General features: G+C 46.7%; 1 protein-coding gene across 7 annotated transcripts in view; it reads left to right on the forward strand.

The window, feature by feature from the left end:
* LOC119179440 (uncharacterized) overlaps window positions 1–25,383 on the forward strand; it is a 169,595-nt gene that overhangs the window by 108,476 nt on the left and 35,736 nt on the right. Inside the window, exon 1 of one of the 7 annotated variants that reach the window (XM_075868480.1) lies at window positions 2,329–2,443. The exons of the other annotated variants lie outside the window; for them this stretch is intronic. The gene's annotated coding sequence lies outside the window, so the exon portion shown is untranslated. Of the gene's footprint in view, window positions 1–2,328; window positions 2,444–25,383 lie in introns of those variants that run through there. 7 annotated transcript variants of the gene reach the window in all.

Consider the following 25,383-nt stretch of genomic DNA (forward strand, 5'->3'; position numbering starts at 1 on the left):
TTTGTTCTACTATGTGGTATAGACACAAAACTATTTCTGAAATTATAGCCTGTCGTTTTCACACTGTATTTACTCTGGAAGGAATGTTTGTCAGACTTTAATTTTCGCATAAATAAAAGGAATAGTTTATATGTGTCGAGTTTGGGCACCTTTAATATTTATTTTTTTGGAATAATATGTTTGGGAACTTATCATATGCTCCAAGTTTTCTGTTGCTCGTAGCGGACGGTTTTAAAGCATTTGAAGTGATCCTAATTATACTGTGTGTTAGTCGTTCTGCCGTTTTATAACGTGCATCTAAATCCATGCATACGGGCCTTCAGCATTGTCGCCTCCATAGAAATTGTCGTGGCTGCGGCCGTGTTTTTTTGCCGTGACTTTCCAGTCACTATTGTAAGACCATAACCACTTGACCATGCACTGCGGCGAGTAAGGGCTAAGCTCTCATAAAAAAAATGTTCAATGTGACCTTTGTGAAATCCTCGCTCATATACACATGTGACAAAAGAAAACCGAGTTCGCCACGGTAGTTTGGTAGTGCTCGACCACTGACCCGCAGGTCGCGGGATCGAATCCCGGCTGTGATGACGTCATTTCTGATGGAGGTGAAAATGCTCAAGGCCCGTGTATTTAGGTGCACGTTACGGAAGCGCAATCGGTTAGAATTTGCGGAGCACTTCACTACGGCCCCATATCATAATCATATTGTGGTTTTGGGACCTTAAACCCACCGAAAATTATCGAAACGACAAAAAAAATTTAACTTTATCGTGGCGACACCATGTCGTGTAGCAAGGGACTGCTGACTAATTTCAACTACACTTGGTTATTTGCGAGTGCCACAATGCAAAGCATGCACGATTTTGAGTTTCACGTTCATCTAAATGCAGGCTTTTGAGGACGGGAAACGAATGGACGCCTTTCTACTTAGCAGCTTAACGACATAGCCGTAGTCATAGCTGAGCTATAAATTCGACAGTAACAGTTTGTCATCATGACATTATCAGCCTCTGATTACAAGTAACTGTGCCAATTCGTCGGGAACTTGGTTTACAGTGCGTCAATGCGTCAATGTCTACATAAACACACAAATACATACGAGCGTTCAATCAAACACTGCATGTTTACTCAAGCGGAAGTCTCAGATGCCTCCACAAGCGCGCAAATCGACCGTCGGTGTCCTTCGGTTATACTTCGGTGTTGGAGTCCACGCGAGTGATGCACAAGATCACCGCCCTAAAAAAAAAAAAAAAAGATCACAGCCCCGTGATGACGCCACCGAATGGCGTCTTTACGACGTCACAAGTCACCAAAATTTATGACGTTATAAAGACGTCAGCATGACGTCATCACATGTAGTGGTCGTTTTGTCACTGCTAAGCCGATCACGGAGGCAGCGCACAACCAGAAGAGGCACAGATAGCTAGAAACAGTTTCCAAAATTAACTAGAGGGGACTCTGGCACTCGTACCATGGGAATGATGGGTATAGTCTCGTGTAGTAGAATGTTGCATATAGTCTTTGTACTTGCGGGCCTCTAATGGAAATCGTGGCTTCGTTTGTTGCTGTGTTTCATTTTTTTCTCGAATGAAAGAAAAAACTGTTTTGAACTTTGTGACCCGATTCGAATTGGTGAGCCTAGAAGATTAATGTGGTGAAGTGTAGCTGCCGAACATTTGCCGATTGTTGTTTCGTGAGAAAGCGTAGCTGCCGAACATTTGCCGATTGTTGTTTCGTGAGAAAGCAGCTTCAAGCCACGTGGAGCCAAACGGAGCATGAAGTAGGAAAATTAGGCAAATCCATGTACCACCCATCATTCCTATGTGCTCGCTGAAGCGCCGTGCGTTGCAGCTCCCATAGCGCCAAAGTTCCCCTGGCTATTCCAAAAGGACTTGTTTTTTGGCTAGTTGGTGCATACTTGTGAGCAATGTCTCCGATCTTGGAGGCCAAGCAAAACCACGTTAGGTGTGGAAAGCCTCGTGTGTGCCGGGGGGAGAACCAGTGCATCGGCAGACCAGAGAAAGTCGATTGCTTGCGCCTCCGACTCGCGCAAGGAGAATGTATAAGGTATCTTTTCTATTTTGACGCCCGCGCGCGTCTCCGGCGCAGCGACAACCGCTATCAAAGGTGCGTGGTGACTGTGACGTCACGGGATTGTGGCCCGCGGGGGATGTGAGATGGAGCTGGCGCGTCGCCCCTCTTAATTCGCGCGCGTGGGTAATTGCGGCTTCGCACTGTGTGATTACCGTGCTTGTCACGCGCCCTCCTTCAAGCCTCCTCTCCCTTGTGGGGAGGCCAATCTTAGGTGACGACGACGACCATGGCAGCAAAGGCTACGGACGCGCGTTAGCCGGAAAAGAAAGAGAGTTACGCCATATCGTAGGGAAACTTTTATGTGCAGCGACCTCGACCAGAAGAGAAGGCAGGCATAACCAATGGTGGGGTGAGTGATCCTGCTTTTGATTTTGTAAGCACGTCTTTTGTCGAATCTAACACTGCAAGTCTCATTTTCGAATGCATTTAACATTACACATTTTTAGGCAAAATGAAACAGCTTTGTGAAACAGTGTATTATTCATATTTTACGTCTCAGAGCTACGATGACCAGAAGAGACGCGTCATATAGTGGAAGGCTCCGGAACTTTCGACCACCCAGGGTTCACTAAAGGTGCCGCGACACCCATTTTCATTTTTATCACTATCTGTGCTATGTGGCTTAATCTTTGTGCATTCACAAACTAGCTGGTGGAAATCTGGCGCATTTTGTCAAGCGCTTAATTTATTATTAAATGTTTCTTTTACCACGCGCGCGATCTGAGAGACGGGCAACACTGGCTCAGCCGCGAGGACAGCTGTGCGCGCGTGTGCATTCCGCCGAACGGTATCGTACCGCGGAAAGCTGCGCATGAGATCGAGGTATTTTAGCCTTTTCCAGCTGGCACTAAAAAATTGAATGGTGTGCAGCCGCTTAAACGTATGTAGAATACCACTGCTTCGTTTTTCGCTGCCCATGACATCGCACGCGTCGTTGCGAAATGGCGGTATCGGACAGTGGGTGGGCTTTACAACCCGGCTACTTCTGGAGCTTGTCTTGCAACGAAATTATTTTTATGACCGATTTTTCGAATATTTAAAGGTATAGTAGCAGTTGAACTGGTACAGCGCGTTACGAGAAAGATGAAACGGCCGATCAGACCGTCAGAAGAAGGCAGAGAGCTCACCCCCATCACTGGATACCATAAATTGTTGGGTGACCATGTCATAGTGCATGACTTTGACGTAGCCTAAATATAAGCCCATGGTCCTCTACTATTTCGCCTTCATCGCAATGCGGCCGGGATTCGATTCAGCGACCTGCCAGTCGAGCACCACAACATCAACAAGTCGGAATCGCAATCCATCTTCAGTCAGTCACCCAATTTTCTTGAAAACAGTACAACTACCGGAAACAGCACATTGACACGGAGGGTCGTTTCACTCACAGCTGCGTGCGCAGTCATTTTTCTTCATTTTTTATTTCGTTGTTTCTCCGATGTCTGTCAAACGCTTTGTTTACACCGGCCCGCTGTGATTCACCCATTCCCGCTGCGAAAGACCTTGGAGAGGAAAGAAAAAAAAAAGTTTCCGCCTTTTCAATCAATTCTCCACTTTTTATTCTTTCCGTATGCAGAGAGCGCCGTCGTAATTAACCTTTCGCTGTCTACGCGCCCCGCGGGCTTTCGAGGATTCTTTTTATTTATTTATCTATTTTTCGCGCACGCTGTGTCCGGGAGACGAGGCGACGCCCGCAAAAGTAATGAGTCACGCAGCAACCGGCGCGAAATAGCGAACTTCTTGCTTCAGCGATGAAAATGGAAACAACTTGATATTTGCCCACAGAAGGGATAGTAAACTCTGACCAAAGTGCCTTAAAATACAGCGTTATTATTTTTTAAGCGCCGAGCACTTGAGGGAGCCGTACTTTCGTATGCTGTCGTCGTCTATTGGCGTAACGCAGGCAAAATCCCATGTCGCATAACCATCTATAGCATATGATGATGATGGTGGTCCTTGAAGTATTGGCACCCTCGCACTCGGGGGAATCTGCCAAGAGTCGGGAGGATGATACAGACTGTACTTATGATTAATAATACATTTTAAAAGCTTAAATATGTTAGACATGAAATTACATTGTAAAGTTAATTGAATGGTACTAATCTTAGCTTGTAGTATTCTTCGAAATATCAGTAGAAATATCAGCCGTCATGCAGACACTGCGGAATCAGGGCGTCGATGAAGTATTTATAAATATACTGGAAGGAATCTACAGGGGATCAACTGCTACCATAGTGCCTCATAAAGAAATCAACAGAATACCAATCAAGAAGGGTGTAAGGCAGGGGGATATAATCTCCCCAATGCTATTTACCACGTGCTTACAGGAGGGCTTCAGAGGCCTAGAGAGAAACAGTTAGGGATAAAAGTTGATGGAGAGTACCTTAGTAACCTGCGCTTCGCCGATGACATTGCATTGCTCAGTAACTCAAGGGACGAATTGCAACTCATGGTTACGGAGTTAGATAAGGAGAGCAGAAAGGTGGGTCTTAAAATTAATCTACACAAAACGAAAGTAATGTACAACAACCTCGGAAGAGAGCAGCGCTTCGAGATAGTTAATAATGCACTTCAAGTTGTAAAACACTATGTCTACTTAGGGCAGGTAATAACCGCGGAGCCGAACCACGAGATTGAAGTAACTAGAAGAATAAGAATGGGGTGGAGCACATTTGGCAAGCCCTCTCAAATTATGACAAGTAGATTACCACTATCCCTCAAGAGGAAGGTATATAACAGCTGTATCTTGCCGGTACTTATAGCTACGGAGCAGAAACCTGGAGACTTACAAAGAGGGTTCAGCTTAAATTGAGGACGACGCAGCGAGCAATGGAAAGAAAAATGGTAAATGTAACCTTAAGAGACAAGAAGAGAGCAGAGTGGATTAGGGAACAAACGGGGGTTAAGGATATCATAGTTGAAATCAAGAAGAGGAAATGGACATGGGCCGGACATGTAGCGCGTAGACAGGATAATCGCTGGTAATCAAGGGTAACTAACTGGATTCCCGGAGAAGGCAAGCGGGTTAGGGGCAGACAGAAGGTTAGGTGGGCAGATGAGATTAAGAAGTTTGCGGCTGTAAAGTGGCAGCAGCAAGCACAGGACCGGGTTAACTGGCGGAAGATGGGAGATGACTAGAGTATAAAGTTGGGCATGTTGGTAAGACATACTTAATCGACGTAGCGCGTTTTGAAACATAGGACGCTCTCTTATGTCCCTTCCCTTGTCCTATGTTTCAAAACGCGCTACGTCGATGAAGTATAAGAGATGCCTTTGTCTTGCAGTGGACGTAATCAGGTTGATGATGATGATGATGCTGCTGATGATTCTTCGTAACCTCCCAATGACCGAGAATTTCTTAACTAAGAATACAAAATGAAGAATTATTAGCGGTTGATACAATGCGCAAAACTATTTGAGTCGCAAATAAACTTTTTCCCAACCTTGAAAATACTCTTGTCCGGGTATGCCAGAGCAGAGGCCCCAACAGATAACAGAACGACCGACCAAACCAGTGGACGACGTTGCCGCAATATGATTCCAATGCCAAAATAAGACTTCTTCCTCTTCGAGCGCCTTTTACGTGACGACTTTATTATACGGCTAGGCAAACACGATGACGCAAACCACGTATAAAAATTGAAAGAGGAAGCTAGCGACGACTAGAGAAAAGGCAAAATAGCAAAAAAAAAAAAACGTAGAAATAAGGAGGAACAAATAAAACACTAGAAAACCAAATAAAGCAAAAAAGAAACTGAAGACAGGCAAAAATGCTGCCGCAGTTCCGCAATTCATCCACTGCGGTAGTCTGATGGCACTCGGCTGCTCACCCGCAAGTCGCGGGATCGAATCCCTGCCGCGGCGACCGCATTTTCAATAAAGGCGAAACTGTTCGAGGCTCGTGTGCATAGATTTAGGTTCAAGAACCCCAGGTGGTCGAAATTATCCGAGCTCTCATAATCATATGGTGGTTTTGGGATGTTAAAACCCAACAATTATTATGACGATTTTCGCGCTTCTTTTTGGTCATTGGTAAAATTGCGCTGATCGTTCTTCTTTGTGCCTTCTCTGCAACAACCCCCGACTGAGGGCTAACAAAAATATTCCATACATACGATTGTATTCCACACAATTGTGAACTTCACGTGTGGGGCAGCTTTGTAGCGAGAAGTAACTTTTGCAGCGAATCTTCTGTCTGACAACCTTGCCTCGCTCGAGCCTTCGAAACCAATCATCCTTCTCCATAATACATTCCGTTTCCACCCACTGTGTGGAAGGTGCCAGCCCAGTCTCCAGCGGCTGTCAAACGGTTTTCACCTCACAACCGCAGACCACACCTAGTCTCATCTCCAAGTGACAACGACATGCAGTGTAGCGGGCGTATCGCTATTGCGATTTTTTCCCGGAATGATGGAGGAATGGAGGTTCGTCCCATGGCATCCCGCAGCGCGCAGTGTGCGTTCTATTTGCCGCCTTTTCATTGTGTTCACGCTCTTTTCTCGGGTGTCGCTACGATGCTCCCGCGATGTCCTTACGCTCAGTTGGAAGCTCGCGTGAGGGCGCGTTTTGCAAAAAGTTTCGCGTTCAATCGGGGATGTCCACCAGGGGGGTGCAAAACGGGCACTTACCAATGCCTCTAACTTGCCCTGGTCTCTTACTCTCCTACGCTCACTTGCCCCCCGCCGAAGCCACACAAACGCCCAACAGAAAATCAGTAAGGGCGCGAACGACAGGACACATGCGAACAGAGGGCTTTGTTCGTCTCTGTCCTGTACGTGATTGAAGCTGCTCCTTGTTTTCTATGGACATCTGCCAACCAGCTCAACCGACCCTTATAGTGGGGACCGGCGCACTCACTCTCCCCCTCCACCCCCAAGACAAAGTCCTGCCGACGTCCATGCGTTCGGAGGCAGCGTCCTTATGGTCGCAGCCCAGCATGCAGCATCTCAGTGGCAGGCCTCACAAAAAGCGCGGATGCACTGCAGGGAAGCCCGTTGAAGCGGTTCAATAGACTTTCAAATTCACAACGGTAAAAAAAAAAAAAAACGCGCTCTTTGCCTTTACATTCAAAGGTGAAAGTGATCGCGAGAAAAAAAATAATCGACGACGCTTTTGACAGACACGCGAGAACGAATATTTTCTATGAAAGACAGTCAGCTCGCGCTCTTCCATCAATTTCATCTGGTATTGATCCGTCAGTTGCATCCGGATGCACACGACGGGAACACGTGGACAACGGTTTAGTTTGGCGCGTGTAGCTACAATAAGCCACTCCGTCACGCTGCCCCTTTCGATACGAAAGATCGCTGCCTGTGTCCAAGTTTGAGCCCTTACTAACGCACCAACCTTGCTTCTACTAAAAAGAGAGAGAAAGAAAGAGAGGTGCACCTAACTTACCACGTGTCAGTAAATACTCGGCAACGCTGCCTCTTTTGAACTGAAGGACGAACATATTGTCCATTTTTACGTCCATAAATACTGTCACAACCTCCACACCTTGTTATGTCAAAGAACTTTTCGACACGCACAGATCAATGTCAAGCAATCAAACATCAAACCAGTCTGTGCAATAGAACGTGCTTGGTGAACACTCATATCGCTGTGCTGGGGCGTAGTCGGATTAGTGTGTGTGTGGGGGGGGGGGGGCTGCAGAGGAAGGTGTGGGGCATAAGATAGACACCATTCTGTGTATATTTAAGCGTGTTTTTGTATGTGTGCGTGCATACATACGCACACTAAAGGTAAAGATCTCAAAGCGGAGGGGAGGATGAGGGTTGGGTCAATTACTGTGACCCTGGATAGGTCACGGTCTTTCGGACTTGGCTTAACGCTGCTCTGGGCAGTGGTTCCGTATATGGCTGCGCTGCACTTCGCGTATCGTGGCTACGTGCGCGTGCCATCACTTGCGCATGCACGACTAAAGATGGCCCGAATTTTGAAAAAAAAGACTCTGGCCCGCCATGCCCAGCGGGGTGCGTCGCGTTGACGCTCGCAGTTTTCTTCTGCGAAGCGGGGCGGGAAACTGGCTCCCCTGCCGCTGAACAGAGCAGCAGGAGACGACGAGCGACTGAACGAGTGGTGTCCACTGACTCGGTCGCCACTGACTTGGTATTTGGCCAATCACTGTGGCACATACGTGCTGTGGTAGTTTACAGCGGAACTATTGTTGCCGAGGAGTAAAAAAAGTGAAAGCTAGAGAACGTCTTCACAGAGATCGAGAGAGATTTTTTTTAATATATGCCATAAAAAAAACGGGATGGTGGAAGAGGGGGGGGGGGGCACGGTCACAGTGTACCACACTGTGGCTACGGCACGTATTAGCATTCGTGATGAAGTATAGAATCGAGTTCCATCCCATATGTGTCGGCGACACACATTGTGCGAGCTCAGAGAAAACGAACTAAAACTTTCGTATTATTTGCTTATTACACCCAAAGGGTTTGATCATGCGTCCTTGTTTGCCGTAACGCCAGTTACGCGCAGCGATTATCGGTTACTTCAAAATTAACGATCAACAACAAATACGTACTTGGCTACACGTTTCCGGTACACCTTGTAACATAAAAATCAGTGCTACATACAGGACACTCGCTTCATTACATGGAAATCGTGTATATCGCCCCTCCCCCCTCTCCCAAAACTGCATTACTATTTTCCTTTACGCCTCAGAACTTCGAGATTCATCGCGACATCCCTTTACAGCTCTGCGTTTTTTTTTCTGTTTCTGTTTTTCTTCAGTGAACGATCCGGGCTTGTTTTCTGATAAACGTCACCGTGACTCACCGCCCGACGATAGTTATAGCGCGAGAACAAAACGACGACACAGAGACAAGAAGGAAACGAAAGACACGAGCGCGTCCTTCTTGTCTCTGTGTCGTCGTTTTGTTCTCGCGCTATAACTATCGTCATGCCATACCAACTAGCCCAAGCTGCCACACTCACCGCCCGACTAATGCGGGCTCTAATCGCTACAGGGCACGTAATCAGCCCACGTCCAGCCCAATTAGATGAAGTGTCGATCGCGTTGCGATAAACATCTACAACCTGCGTCTCCCCCTCCCCTCAACCCATCCCGCTAATTAGCTGTAGTTGTCCCGGTCACGCCTCTGCTTCTTGCTACTGCAAATTAAGTTCAGTGCCGAGAAGAGCGACGCCCATAGGGTCGCTGAACGTGGGTCGAGATGATTTTGACAGGAAGGCCACCGCGTAAGAGCAAGATCGGATTTCGGGGTACTAGCAGAGCGATTTGGTATATTAGAGTGTATACCCCACACAGCGTTCATCCGTGTCTCCTCGCTTCGTACCTCGTTTATTTTGCGGGCTTTCATAATATATGCGATGGAGTACCGGCTACGCCTGACCTTCATGTTAATTATCACTCGAAAAGAACCTCTTGGGACAACAGATGCGTGCATATGTGGCTATCTTCGCGGTAGCCAGTGGAATATGTTGAGCAGCGGCGCATTCAACCCCTGCCGCTTAAAACTAGACGTGATAGTGGAGGTGGTGCAATTGAGAGCGGGGCAATATCAGGGCGGCTGTCATCTTGTGTGACGCATCATGTCGCGTTTAAGTAGTTTTATTAGCGACGTCCGCAGCGGATCCATGTTTGATTGGCAGATGTCGAATTGCCGACCATGACCGACCTCGATGTGACGGAATATTCGCTGCCGTTCATCGCCGCATAGTATTTTACAGCGCAGCCGCCAATGGCATCGCGTCTCCGTCGACGCGTTGCGTCAAAAAAAAAAAAAAACAACGCACGTGCTCCACGCATTCCAGACGCTGAGCGTGCATATACTTCGAATTCAAGCTGCAATTTGTCTTCAAAGCACTGGGCGTGTCACGCGATACAGCAATTGGAAGTGCCCTCCTTGCAGAGACGGGTCAGGCGTGCAACTGACGATTCGCTCGAATAATTCGACGTCCCCTCGATGCCGTCGACAACCGTGGCATGTTGGAATCGCTCAGGAAGCGTAGGTGTCACAGTCGATGAGCATTTACGTCGAATTTTTAATAAAAAATAACTGCATATGCTGTATCTGCACATCTCCGTTCACGTTGCTTCACAGAGGTGATGCGAACAGGTGAAATGTACGAAGGTAAACGATGCATCTCGTGATTTCTCGATTACCGATTAGTTTCGTGCACGAGTCGCGACACTTCGGAAAGAATCGCGAATTCCTCCGATTCCACGCTGTTGCATTCCTTTAGTGATATTGCTTTAAGAAGTTACTTCACATAAAAACAGGAAGTGCGGGATGAAATGACGTCATCCTGTTCGCGTGCGCGCTTTGCTTGTTTGCTATAAAGCTTTCCCTTCAATCTTCGCGTAGAAGTCTTTACGTAAAAGTGGAAGGCTCCCGAAATTTCGACCACCTAGGTTTTTTTTTTTTTTAAGTGCTCCTAAATCTACATACGCGAGCCTCGAGCATTTTTAGCCACCGAGGAAAAATGCTGCCGCTGCAATTCCATCTCGCAACCTTCGTGTCCACATTCGAGCGCTACTACCACTTGACCACCATGGCGGGTCAGGACACTTCAGCAGACATTGACATGAACAAATGCTCGTTTTTACAGCGTAGCTGAGGTTTAGATAAATTGTTCCTCTCTTCGATTGTTCTAAAAAATTTTATTTTGCCAGTAAGTACGTTCTGGTACGCTGTTATCTTATTTTGAAAGCGTGGTTTACCCGCTTAGGATGTTAAAACAGCGAAAAAAAAAACAAAAACAGACGAGGACTAAGGAAGACACGGCACAGGTAGCGGAGTTCCATGTTGTAGACGCCAAGATAGCGCCTTGGGTTGATGACCGATGCTGCGCCATGCCTTCTTCTTCGTCGCACGTGGTGCGCGCGCGTTGCACGCGAGGAGCGACGCTGTTGACATAATCGACGAGTCGGCCGCTCCAGTCGGCATTCGGGTCACGTCCACAGCGTCGTCGCCGTCCCTCGTACCGTTCTCTCCATCGACATGTCTGTTGTGGGCGATCCACTTTCGCTGCGCACCTAACCACTCTGCCCTCGCCAGACGAGATCTTCTTCCCCCACGGACTCCATCCTCCTCTCAGACCATTCCTCCGGCTCTTGTCAGCTTGCTTGTCAGCTAAGTACACACGCCCATAGTTACGTGCAACGGTGGCCTACGTATATAGGGGAAACACGTGTACGCAAAACCTGCAGTGTCGAACTCGCGAAGCTTTCCGTTCCGAAGGAAACCCAAAGCAAAACCTGGGTAGGGGCCAAGCATGCAGTCTTTTGAGAGAGATTTATTCGATGTGACACAAGCGGTGGCAAGCCTTAATCGGGGTTGTTGGCATTGGTGTTCCCGCTCCTCCAACGTTGTCGGAAAACTGCGTCGGCATGCCGCTTACCCTAAGGGGCTTCTTCACCTGTCCGGTTTCAATGGCCTACGACATGATAGCAGCAAGAGTGTTTCAGCTCAACGAAGTCGTGGTCTATTTGTTCGGCTAACTGATGCCTTCTTCGTGGACTGGGATTGGCCCAATTTCCGTGCCTACACGACACACCGTGACGACAGGAGACGCCGACAGGCCTATAACTCCTTAAGGTGCCTCTCACTTAAAACGAGAGCTAAAAAATGGAAGCCAAGTCTAGAGTAGAAGTTGTATTAACATGCGCCACCTGTCGGTGATTCGATGGGTAAATCTATTTTTTTCAGACACGCCTTGTCACCTTTGGCTTGTTAGCTTTGATGTGTTTGTAGATGACGTCACGTGTTTCCGATGGCGACTCGATCAATACAATAGACTTAAAACAAAAATATGGCTTTTGTCCATGCGAGTTGTTTTGTGACATCATCTGTTGCCTATTCTGTTGCATCGTGTTCGATTCAATCAATCAATCAATCAATCAATCAATTTATGTGCTTCATCTTCAACAAACAGCGCAGGAGCGGACAAAAAAGGGAACAAATACTAGCGCTTCCCTCTTTTGTCCGTTGTCTGCTCCTGCGCTCTTTTCAGATGGGTCTCCAACTGACCCATTCTCAAACCTTGTGTCAGTCAAGATGCGGACGTATGGAAAGCTTTGAACACACTGGACACGAAATCGTTGCGTTTGGTCAAAGTTGCACTTGCACAAGACGTCTATTCAGCGTCTGTGCGTGCACACTGCGGACAGCCGTAACAGCTGATAAGAAGAACCGATTAACAGAGCCTTGACTTCCCACTACCTGTTCACTTGCAGTTGAAAAGCGAACCGCCTGTTCTATCAGTGAAACGAATACACTGCACGTATTATAGTGTATCCCTCGTGCTACTGCTGCTGCGGCAGGCAAAACGAATGCAGTATCATTCTGAACGGCTCGTAAAGAAGTACGAGGCGTGTTTTTACTGAATTCGCGTCACGTGATCGTTTTGAATACACGATGCGATCAGACGAAGCTACAGCTAGTATTAACTCTCGTTCACACACACATACAAAAAAGCCAAACCTGTTCATGTGGCTCTTGCCGAGGAACATCGCGATACTCTGCACTCAACTTGCGCCGTAGCCACTCGTTACCTTGTTTTCTTTGTCGCATTCCTTCCACGTTGAACTGCCCACCGGTGTTTCCAGATTCCGCAGTGATATCTTAAGTAACCTCGAACTTGTCCATCGGCTGCGTCGTTTGTCAGTCCAGCTGGAAAGTCACTTCCGCCTTCCTCTCGCCCTCTGACGGACAAACGGCTCGATCAAGTTTTATCTCTAGTGCCTTTTCTCGCTCCATGTTTGCCTGCTTTTCTAACGGCATTTCAGGGTCACTGTTCCTCAAAGCAGATGCGAGTGCACGATAATCATTGCGAGGCTCTTTAAGACGTACTAGGGCTGGTTTCACTGTCCAATACGTCAGTTGCCATTGATGCATAGGTGTCGGGAGTATTCCGTCTCGGGGTTGCAAACCCGTGTTGTGTAGCAGTGGGGGAGAGGAGCGCTGGTGTAAATTGAGTGGGGGTGTGGCTTTTAGAGGATAGGGGGGGGGGGGAAGTACCTCTCCCTCTTGCTGATGCCTTATTGTCTGCTTCCTACAGGACCCGCATACTTCGACGCGTCGCTAGGCAGTTTCCTGTCCTAAAGCTTATCTATAGTTATTTTGACTACTTCTCTGATCAGACCTGTTCCTGCTATCGGGGCTCCGCGCAGTGCTTTTATCCTTAGTTTTGCGCGAACTTTAGTGCTCTGGCACATTCTTAGGCCGTGTACATAATACGGTTGTCGGAGCGAATTGACTGCAGCAGTGATACGGCAATGCCACTCGGGCATCACAAGCTGAAGTAAAGGTCATCGTCCTCGCTGCATCGGGACACGAATGTACCGTGACAGTGCGATAGTTGCTCGATCCTTGTTTATGCGGAAACGTCCTGCAAATCCTGCTAATCTTACGCAGGTAGAAGACTGAACCGAAAGACGCAAAATGAATAAAGAAAAAAATAGAATTAGGTAGCAACAACATTTAAGTTTAATTTTATTAGAGGAAGTGAACAGGCGATGCGACGTAATTCACCACGTTTTATCACGCTTTTATAAAACAGTGCGGAAAAAAAAACGGCACTTAAAGTACGTTGCCAGGAATTGTAGCTCCCACAACGAAGATACTGCAACCATATCTGTCGAGGGCGAGACTTAAAGCTTGGCATTCGCATTACGATAACCTGCCGCTTTGGTGCTTCACTGCTACCCTGGACGTCGTGGAACCGAGCGTGCGGCAGCTGAATTTCAAATGAGACTGAATGATAGAGGTCCGTGTTGTTAGATCACAAGACATTCACACTTATCATTTTGAGAGGGAAAAACTCAAGGTATGCCCTTTTTTTTTTTGCCTTTTTGTCGTGCGCTTTCGGCGCTGCTTCTACGTGCAGGGAATTGTTTTGGGTAATAATGTTTTCCACCGAAGGGGTCAATGTCGAAGGGTGCAAGCTCTCCCCCTTTCTTTCTTTCTTTCTTTCTTTCTTTCTTTCTTTCTTTCTTTCTTTCTTTCTTTCTTTCTTTCTTTCTTTCTTTCTTTCTTTCTTTCTTTCTTTCTTTCTTTCTTTCTTTCTTTCAGACGTTCTCAGCCTATCCCCACACGCAAGCCTTTAGCTCGTGTCAGCGTCATAAATCATGACCCTGTATACTTCGTGAGTATTTACGTTTTTAATGACGTTGTCTCGGCGCTCGGTTAATCTCAAAGGTCGGGTGGCGCACTGCGCGCACCGAATGACGCATTTCTTCCTCTGCTTTTTAAATTCGCTTCCACCACGCACTGCGTCATCTGCCACCGAGAGGGAGATAAAGAGAGGTTCTTCAATGAGTAGTGGAAAGGTTTGCCCCGTGTTATGCCTTGGCTCGTGCTAATAATAAGACCAGGCATCGAGCATATGCTGGCTTACGCTTGGCATGACACATGGCAGATGTGATGTGAAAATATCTCATCACGCCTACAACACATATGCGGTAACCACGTATGACTACGAGAGAACTCACATGATTCATATTTGTTTATATTAGATTGGTGGACATATGGCATACCGGTTATGTAACATTTTCTTATTTTATAGGGATATGCCTGTCCAGATATTTGCGATGCTGTATGAGGCGATATGTACGGGGTTGTGTAAATACAGAACACACACAAAAACTCCCCCATACGCTCATTACAATGAAAAAAACGTCCACTGAGAAAGCGTCTAGGGAAAAGCTCAAACGTTGTTTCGTTGCATCACACGAAAAAAAAAAATGTGCTGCTGGTAGCAACGCAAACTTTTTTCGTTGTGATAACTATTTTTCTTTCCACGCTAAGTTTTCGGGCGCCGATCTTAGGCACACGTTCCGGCGGGGAGCAGTGTCGCCATTCCCATCGGTAGTGTAACATATAGACATAAAAAAGTAACTCACAGACACAAAAGAAATTGACACAAAAAAAGCACAGCGTATCCACGGAGTGAATGGTGTGTGGAATGAAGCGTTGTGAGTCTGTCCACGCTTCTGTACGTCCGTCTGTCCGTGCATGTGTCAAACAGACGGACAAACGACGGACGGACGCGGCCAGCGGATTATTCACGGTTTTCCGATAAAACCCCCCGAAGCTTCACGCCGTCATTCACTCCGTGGATATGCTGTGAGGTGCTTACTACATGCATGCACACATACAATACAGGCGACGACCGACTCATGCCTTAAGGAGCTTCGCCTCTAAAACTACCCAAGATCTAATGGGATTTCAGTTTGTACATCACATACTTGAAAGTGATCACTCGCAAAAAGACTCTGTACATGCGTCTTGGGCTAATAATCTATGTATTATAACATGGTAGAAGAATAAAATGACAACCGTTCATTGCACAATGCTAATTGCGCGATGGGTGTGTAGTCTTCACACCCGCTGAAAATGCTCAGCCATAACTCTTCATCGTCCTCAGCCACGTACAGCATCAACAAAGTGAGCCCCATATCTCACAGATGTGTGGCGGGTACATTTGCATAAAAAGTAATAATGGTGTCGTAGTGGGTGCTGTCCTACGTCACGAAATTAAGATTGATGGCGTAGTCGGCGGCACCTTGCGGAAAGCCAAAACTTCAATCCACAGATAGCCTTGCCCCATAACGAGGCTGCAGGACCAGTGTTTTCGCACTCGTGGGTGAATTTTTCCTAGCATTAGTATTTCCTGGAATTAAGGACTTCTTAAACATAACTTCACATTTTCACTGGTGGAAACTCGTCACTTTCTCGCGTTTCTTTTCTACCGTTGCGTTTTGATACGGTTCTCCTATGCATGCGTCGATGTGATACTTCGCTCCATGCTTCAGTCGCGTAGAAGGTTTCTTTTTTTTCTGTCTGGGAGTTTGGATGCGTTGGAAACCGCAAACTGCATCAAGCACACCTCTGAAGAATCGCAAAGGGCCTTGCTGTACAAAGACATCCCAGCCGTACGATTCAATCTCGGACACAACGCGCCCTTCAGAGGCGCACGGGGCGCGAGACAGGGGTAATCACATGAAGGCGGGGAAACAAACGCAGAAACCACGCAAGTGCTTCAAAAGGTTTTGACAGGTCCAAGACGCCACCACTATACCAGTGTGCGACAAAGAATACTGCAAGACGAACACAGCACAGGACTTGAAAGGAAACGACGAACACAGTGCGGTATTTACTCGATTGTAACGCGACCTCAATTGTAACGGGAGGGGTGACGTTTCATTGCGTCCGGGAAGAAATATTTGCAAAAACAGCAGTATTTTTTGTATTCGATTATAATGCCAAGGTTAACGTGAGGCAGAAAAAAAATGTCGAAAACAAAACTTGCGTTATATTGGAGTAAATACGGTACGTGATGAAGAGAGAGGCAAACACGGAAATGCAGATGGAAGATGACACAGCTGTCGCATAATAAGATAACGAAAAAATTTAAAGGCTGATACAGCGCTAGGAAGTCAGGGAAAGAGTGTAAACTGAAGGATGGTGTAAACAAATGGAAAGACGAAAAGGTTGGCCAGTTCTTAGAACGGCCGGCTACTCTGTGCTCGTGGAAAGAGACTGCAGTAAGAAAGGTACTTTAAGTTCAGGCGATTACTAAAAAAAGATGAAGAGTAACGAACTAAATGCGACATGTGTAGAAGAGAATGGCTTCTGCGATGGCATCCGGAAGCCCGTGCCTGTCGGAACCGCCCAAGACGTACTTCGCGAGAAGGTACAGTCGCGAACCGCTAACGTTCCTTTTCAATAGCGTTGAAGGCGTGGCTACGTTCAGGCTTTGACCTTTGCGGCTCCTGAAGGGTTGGGACTGTACTTAGTCTTTTCTTTCTTTTTTTTTTTTCATGTTGAAAGTGAATTACTGCCAGGGGGTGATGATCAGACGTGGTTTTTGCCAACAGCTACTGTAGTTTGTCTATACCTCGAGTAAAAAATTCCACCCAAGTCAATTTCGACTTTCTCTATAGTGAAAGCCACTTTTGGTTAATGCCTAATAAATACAACGTTGATGTTATAACAGCTAATCGTCGATATTAGTCTAAGCTAAAAAAATAGGCAGTACACTCGTATACCTTGGGAATCTACGTTATGCTAAGCATGTGGAGGGATGGTGACCGCGTTCTAGTTTTTTTCATTGAGTGACATTTCATGAAATGACGCTAAATATATGCGTAATTATTGCATGCATAGACATATGTTGAAGAGTTCCAGATGTTTTTGTAACCAGTTTTTTTCACTTGCGCAACGATACCAACAGTACCATGAGTATTGGCAATATTAAATGCGATAAGCTGATAGGAAGCGCTGGTGGTCGCGAGGATGGTAGCCCCGGACAATGCCACATAAATCAACTTGAGCACATGACACCTAACTGCAATTGACGTTAACCGGACTTGCTGGCTTTATCGCAGGAGTACATGTGTAATATTTACAAAATTGGATAGCCAGCCCTGCAACCACAGTTTACGTTTCACGAATACTAGGGTTCATTTTTGGAAAGTATAGTTCCGTGACCTGGCGTGATTCAGCGGTAGAATGCTTGATTGCCACGTGGAACACTTGGTTTCGATTTGCCTTGATGGAGTCAACGCTGCTGATGTCAGGTTTCTGTTAACGCTCACGCGTTAAAATTGTCCATGTCTGTTCTCGTCGTTTTTGGATAGACACCAACTGTCAATTAACTGTGGCCGGCGCCTCACATTGACCGGCGCCTCATATTCATCAAACCATACTAATTTCCACCCTTACTAATTTTGGTTCACGCCAAGTTGAGGTATGATCACGAGAGCACCCAGACGTAATTGCCTGTATAAATAGATAGATACGCAGGTATACGCCAAAAGCGTTTGCAGTACTCAAAGAACTTCTTCACATTAAAAAATTAATTTTGCACGTGCGTATATTCACTCACGGACACAAAAACAGACGCATGAGCATGCATAAATGGTGACTGAATAACCTCCTGGAAAAAAGTTTGCGCCCTGAAAAATTTACTTGCTATATCTCTAGGTAGGATTCTAGTGGTGTGCCTGTAAACACGGTACACCAGGAGAGTACCGCTGACGAATGCCCTCGCTCATAAATAACCCCGCCGTTCTTATCTGTATAGACAGTCGGCGTCAACTGACAGTGTAAGAAAGTGCGCGCGCAGAAAATGTGGCGGTGATCAATTTTCCCGGCACATTCGTCATTATCACCACGGCCATCGCGTGCTTCATCTTCAGAGGCAATCGAATTTCATTGTGCAACACCCCGGCACCGCAGTCGATGGTGTGACGATCTCGAAAAGACCTTGACGCGGGGACGCAAGGGGCTCGGGAATGCGTGGATTCCGAGATTCCTGCACTCCTGAATGGTCTTATGCCCGCGGGAACTGATCCTCGGTATTGTCTGCTCTGAGTACTTCCTTATCAAAGCTATCAATACTCCAAACTTGGCTCTCATTGTTTGCCGCCTGTAACACCACGTTGTATTGTTTGGTGCGATGAGCCTTCGCCCCTTCTTAGGAGTATTCTGCTATTCGGCATACGTTCATTACAAAAGTGAGTGCAATAACGAGCGAGGCAAACGACGAAAAGCTACAGAACAGGTGCTGGACAGCGTTTGTCGTGTAGCTTCTTGTCCCTAGGGCCGTCATTAATGCGCTCTTGAAATGCACAATCCAGTATGGCAGAACACTGCGGTCGCGCTTGAAGCACACGTTTTTACAGCCGCATGCTCGTAAATAACTACGCGCAGGTCACCAGGCGTTCAGCTTTGACTAGACAAGCTTCGCGTTTGACAACGTGTACGGGGTCTGCCTTGCGTAACGCTGTTCGCGGCTTTGACAATAAGCCGACTTCAGCGCGCGCCCCTTCCATTTCGATGGGCGTCATTCGATCAACGCAGCAGTCGGAAGGCAGAGACAGGACGCTACACAATCGTAACAGAAGAAAAGTGCCAATGCAGTAGCCTCAAGAAGGGAGAGTGCAGAGAGTTCGGCCTTGTGGAAGCGTGATTACAGGCTTCTGCAGGGCTACTCCTCGCTGATGAATGGGCTTTGTTCAGCAGCAAGCGCAAAAACGGGCCGAAAGAAGTTGATGTCGCGATGAAGTTGATAAAACTTCATTTTCAACCAAAGTAGTGTTCATGCAGCACAATTGTTATGGTCTTTTGAAATTGCCTAAAATTTTCAAATAATTAATTTGCCTCCCTCCCATTCCTCACTTTCTTGTGCATATCTAAATATTACTTCTGTAAAAATATTCTGATTAAAACGAACAATCACCACAATTCAAAAGACATCTTTGTTACTGCAATGAATGGAACGGAACACAACTTCATTGCGTCCTGCGGAATGCGACTGGAGCCTGAGATGCAACCTCGGTTTATTAGCCTCACCGTGGGTGTGAACAAACACTGATAACGTCGAATGCGGCTAAACATCAACATTGATTAAGAGATGCACGCACCATCTACTCTTTCTATGCAATCACGCGTTCGACTGCGTATTCATTGCCCCTCTGCATGCCTAAGCCACTCATTGTAGAGTGCATTATTTCTGAATCCGTGCCTCTGGTGCACATGGAGGAGTGTCGAGATGATATTTTGGAAATGCCTTATTTATTCGCATTCAGGAGAAGATCCAGAAAGCCGCAAAAAATAAATATGGCCACTCCTACGATGTTGTTATTAATGGAATTTATTCGTGCTAAATTACAGAGATAGAATAAATGGCCCGATAACAGCTTGATATACTTTGACAAACGCAACTATGAAGCGGAAGCTTCCACGGTTCGCAGAGCACAGCGCAAACATAACCCTTCAAGCGAGCTTGACGAACGGTGCTAGATGAAAAGAAGCAGAGAAATAATCGCTGACACCGCGCCCGCATGCCTGAACAGTGACTTCATCTAATAAGGCGTCCATTCAATCTTTTTCTCTCTCGAAGTCACGTGGAAGCGCGTTCAAAAAGGCCCTGTACGGCACGTCAGTCACTGGCCCGGATATTCCCGAGTGAAAACTACGGATGCGCCGCGCTGAAGGCGCTCTTCAATGCCGGATGAAAGGTTGCATTGCGTGCCGAGGGAGATAGCTAAGAAAAATGCAAGCAAGCGCAAACATTCTCATCGCAGCGTCGTCGTCTCCAAGTCTATTACTCGTTTTAATCAAACGCCTCGTCGTTTTAGGCGACGACGAAGTTGTCAAAATTCCTTTCAACGCGTTCTTTTCTTGTAAAGCATTTTACTTGCAGAAAAGCAGCTGTCTACGAATAGAGTGTTTATGCGTAAAATTCCCGTGTGTCATTCGAACGACCTCAAGCGCCCTTCTCCAAACAAAACGGTCTCTTTTGAGTGGACGCGCGTGCATCCATATCCACTTGCGGGTGTGCTCGTTTGATTGATTTCACGAGGCATTAGCTTGCGTATAATTGGTGATAGAAATGCATGAACGCGCATAAACATAACCGTTTCTGTGATGTATATTTTTTTTTTTTTGGTCCGGCTATTGCAGTGAGCGCCTCTGGATTCACCTTGGCGCGTATGAATTGTCTATATAGCTACCGATTTTTAGTGTCTAGAGTTCTGATGGGCACGTTTCATGTGAAACATGCGCGTCCCTTTAGAAACACAAGTTTATGCACCGATGACAAAAAACTGCGAATATGTGACGTTTTCGTGCATGTGTGCAAGAGAGAGAGATATTATGGGCGTTCATTAGAAAGCAAGCTAAGCTGCTCATCCTGTGTAGGCAACTTCCTTAGACCAGGATTTCAGGTTCTTGTCCTATCCTGTGTTCGGAAGACTGCTCCACCATTTGCTGGTCTTTCAGACACGGATGCTTCCGATCCCGATCTCCCATTGCTCTTCATCTAAGTCGCCACGCTCATGTTGCTGTGTTTCCCTTTGCAATTCTAGGTTAAATAAAAGAAGATAATGCTATTACAACAGTCGAGCAGCTAGAAAATGTTCAAAGACCCTAATTGTCATGTATGCCGTTATTTGTGATGGCTATAAAGGGGCACAGTGAGATATATATTCATCTACAGCCAACATCTAGACATTAGCACATTTTGATTTCATGTAATCACTGAATACTTATATATTAAGTGATTAAAAGGGTGACGACTCACAAAAAATGTTTAATGCAAAAAGCTGGAATGTTCACTTGGTGACCTAGTTTGCCGGAGTTGAGGGAGGTTTGATATTTGAGCGTCTGAGCCTCAGGGTCTGTCACTTGAAATATCGAGAAAGAGAGACCTGCGACCCCTGCCAGATACTCATCTAAACAAGACAGCTGTCCAAAAGATAACATCACGTGTCAATATGCAACAGCGCGTACATCCCGCGCATATCGCACGCGGATACGGCTCGCAATTACGGGCGTAATCATTACGACTGTCGGCCGTCATACCTCGTGCCAAGTTACCATCGCGGGGTAGACTGCCACAGACTCGAGCCGCAAATACGGTCTCGACAATGCGAAGCGCCGCATTGATAAGCCTCTTCCAGTTGCACGCGCAATCGTCAGAACTGGGACTGACTCTTCGTCGTCGGCTTAACGGGGGAGCATTTTCGTTTTCCCCCGGAATGTCTTCATTTTGTCTCCGCGGGCACGAACGTTCCGGGACCCTCGAAAAAAAAAAAAAAACCGCACGCATCTCTTTTGACGAGCACGTCGATCTGCAGGTGTGTGTTCGTCAACGACACATCCTTGACGCGCAGCGTTGAAAGCATTCGCTTTTTAAGCTCTCGCTCGCTTGGCTCTCAAGAATGCGGGCCGGGGTGCGTTGCGGTACGAACCCGCGGGGCGGCCGTACCCGCTATTTCACCACCTCTTTCCCGAATCCTCGTTGAAACGCCGCAAAAGAAGCGCGACGTTCTCCACGCGTACGCATATGACCCACGCAGCGAAGTAGATGAAAGAACCCGACAACCTCGGGGAGAACCGTTCGTTCGCGAGAAGCTACCGAGTTGGTAAGGAGGTGCTTTGCGAAGAAACGCCATGCGATGGCCTTCGACTCGCAGCGCTGGCGGCAAATAAACGCGCGCTGCTTCTACGCGACGAGGCAGCCATCAGCGTCGGGCCTTGCGCACCCCGGAGTTGGCTGTATACAGGCGAGACAAACACACACACGCCCAGAGATGACGAATTGAGCGCAAAGCCAAGAAGAGAGAGGTGACGCGCAGAGGCGCCATCGAGCAAGACAAAAGGAGACGGCATTGGACCTTGCTTGCTTGTGAGTGCGTACGCGAGTTTGTCCCGTTGATTCCACAGACTGCCGCGGCACCTGCAACATCCGAAGACGCGGTTTACTGTGTCGCCGACGGCGTTAGCTTCGATGGCTTCGTCGTCGGCCCATCGCAACGCCGTGTAGGACGACCTCGACGGGATGACGTACAGATTGGGGCTTTGCTTAGTCGGAGTAGACGCCGCCAGGACATGGCAGGGTGTTGAGGTCACGCGGAGTTTTCGCTTTGGAGTGTCCCGAAAATAAATGGGCAGTGGTGCGAAATTGGGCACTATCGAGATGTTGCTTGATCGAAGCTTTCAGCCGGAACGGGCCAAGGGCGAGTGGTGTTATGCACTGGGTGCGACATTCCGTGTCCTGTTTCGAAAAACAGCAACAGTATGGAGTGGTTAGCAACCAGGAGAACTTGTATACTATGGCAAGTCCGCTTGTTTTTGCTCAATTCGAATCTTGTTAGACGAATCTGTCTCTGTGTAGCTGTGGTTTAAGAATTAAAACCTGAAACCCCTGGTAATTCTACGCTATTGATAATAACAGTAATTTTTGTAGTTTTACGTGTCGAAACTATTTACTTATGTTTATTTATTTATGTATTTATTTATTCAATACTGCCAGTCACAGAAAATATATAGGAGAAAGGCACATACAGTACTTCAATATGAATTTGACAAATTGTGATTCAGTGGCAACAAGAAGTACTTACAAAGAAAGAGCAAAATAAGTGTGTTTACGAGCATGTAGATAAGCATATGATTATGAAAGACGCCACAGGGAAGGGCCCCGGAAATTTCCATAACAGAAATTCCGATCCAGTTTTTCAACGTGCACTAAGCACGTGGGCCTCTAGGATTTCGCCTCCATCAAAATGCAGGATTCGATCCCGCGACCTTCGGGCCAGCAGTCGAGCCGTCTCCCCTCCTCCCGCCAACATTCCGCCTCATGCTACAGATGGTTTGTCTCTGGCAGCTTCGAGTATTGAGCGTCAATAAGCTGGGGATCACGACAAAAAACATTTCAAGACGTGGAAAACTGCTAAAGTGACCGGGAAACTGCCGGCTAGCTTTTTTTTTTTTGGGGGGGGGGGGTGTTGTTTAATAGACGATACACCCTTGTAGAGCGCCGTTCACACTTTTTCACAAATAATAGTAGCGTACGCGACCATCACAACAACTACAGAAATCATAGGAGAAGACGGAAGGAGCATTCACGAAAGTCTATTCACGTAGCGGCTCGAAAAAGGACGCAAAATACAGCTCAGCCACATAACACTCAAGTTCGCATAAGATGCACTGACACAGCGTGTGCTGTAAATAACGCCACACAGCGTCCGCTCACAAAGAGCAGTGGTATGGGCTCTTTGTGGAAAGCCTTGTGATAGGGATGCAGCGAAAGTTGCCATCTAGTTAGATTTGTGGCCACACTGCAGAGCAGCAGGTGGTTAAAACTAATGCGTACTCTCAGCGGCAGTGTTTCTTCGCGCAAGCCACGTATAACCCCGCCTCTAATTTATCGACCACTGCGTTAAGTGATTACTGATTTCCATCTTGCAGTGGCCCTGTCTACAGAGGCACTACGGTACACAGCGTTTGGCTTAGCTGATTTATGAAGTCTATTAAGCCGAGCTGGACTCCGGCGTAGCTCTGTCTCTCTCTCTTGTAAGCCTATCGGCAAAACATGGCCAAAAACGTACTTTTATTTAGACCCAACATGCAAGATAGCAGTATGAATTATCAACAAGAGTTTTTTTTTCCACACACATGGGAGCTATGTTTACGAACACCCAAGTTATGAAAAGTAAGGGTGTAATAAAGGTGCTTACAATGCCGCCGGTAATGGAAACACCAATATTGCATACTTAAGGGTGTACGTAAGGATGTACGTACGTAATAGAATAGGTATCCAATGATTTTCGAAGCCGCAGCGCAGAAATGACACAAAACACGCACAGATAAAAAGACACAAATACAAGTGCTGTGTTTGCGTCTGTCGCAAATTCACCGTCGAATGAATAGCTTATCAACACAAGCACGCACACTTTACAAAGCGCCCCTCAGGCTGCAAAGAAGACTACACACAATCTACGGAATGTTTTAAATACGAAGCATTTCTTAGCAAACTGCACACACATTGGTCCTCTATCTATCTATCTATCTATCTATCTATCTATCTATCTATCTATCTATCTATCTATCTATCTATCTATCTATCTATCTATCTATCTATCTATCTATCGTCTGGAAGCTCTCTAGGCCACCTGAAAATTAGTATGGGAGGGTAAGGAGGCTTAATGTGACTGGTAATGACATGAATGAGGTAAAATCTCGTCCCGTACATCGTCACACCCTTTCCCCACCGCATGTGTGGCACATATATACTCGTATACCACGGGCAGCAATGGCCGCGGGTAAGCGTCACAGGTTATTGAGTTCATATCTAACCCGGAAGAGTAAGAACAGACATTGGTGATTTAAACACGAGAGCATTAAGTGTTGACCTCAAGAAAGTAAGGAATAAATATCAGGGTACCAGCAGGAATCGAACACAAGCATCTTGCGTGGCAATCAAGTATTCTACCTCAGAGCCATGTTATATCTCTGACTTGCATTGGAAAAAGGCCGTGTAAAGGCGTAATATTGCTTAAACAACAAGTGTTGCAGTGCTGGCTACCTAATTTTATGAACATCACATGTACTCCTGTGATACAGGCGTCACGTAGTTTTAACGTGTACTACTCAATTAAGCGCCACCTATACTGAAGTTGGTCTACGTAGCGCCAGCCATCGAGGACTACCGTGAAAGGTCAACTTGTCGGGTAGTTGGTTTAACTTATGTTAGGGAGACAGTGTGAAAGACCGTGACAATAAAGGCCCACACACTCCCTCACTAAGTGGGGTTGCGTGTATGCCTTTAATGTCCTGATATTTCGCGTTGTTTCCACCGTGCTCGAACGCACAACCACTATCCGTATACGTTCTGGTGTTGTGTAGCTGCTGGTGTTGTGTAGCTGTGTAGCTGCTGGCGTTGTTGCGCAACTGCAAGCATTCCATTGCATGAAACACGTGTGCCTCTTGAACATGTGCCTGTGCGTACAATCTTAGAACACATCTT

The sequence above is a fragment of the Rhipicephalus microplus genome, chromosome 7 (assembly GCF_043290135.1).
Source record: "Rhipicephalus microplus isolate Deutch F79 chromosome 7, USDA_Rmic, whole genome shotgun sequence".
Lineage (NCBI taxonomy): Eukaryota > Metazoa > Arthropoda > Arachnida > Ixodida > Ixodidae > Rhipicephalus > Rhipicephalus microplus.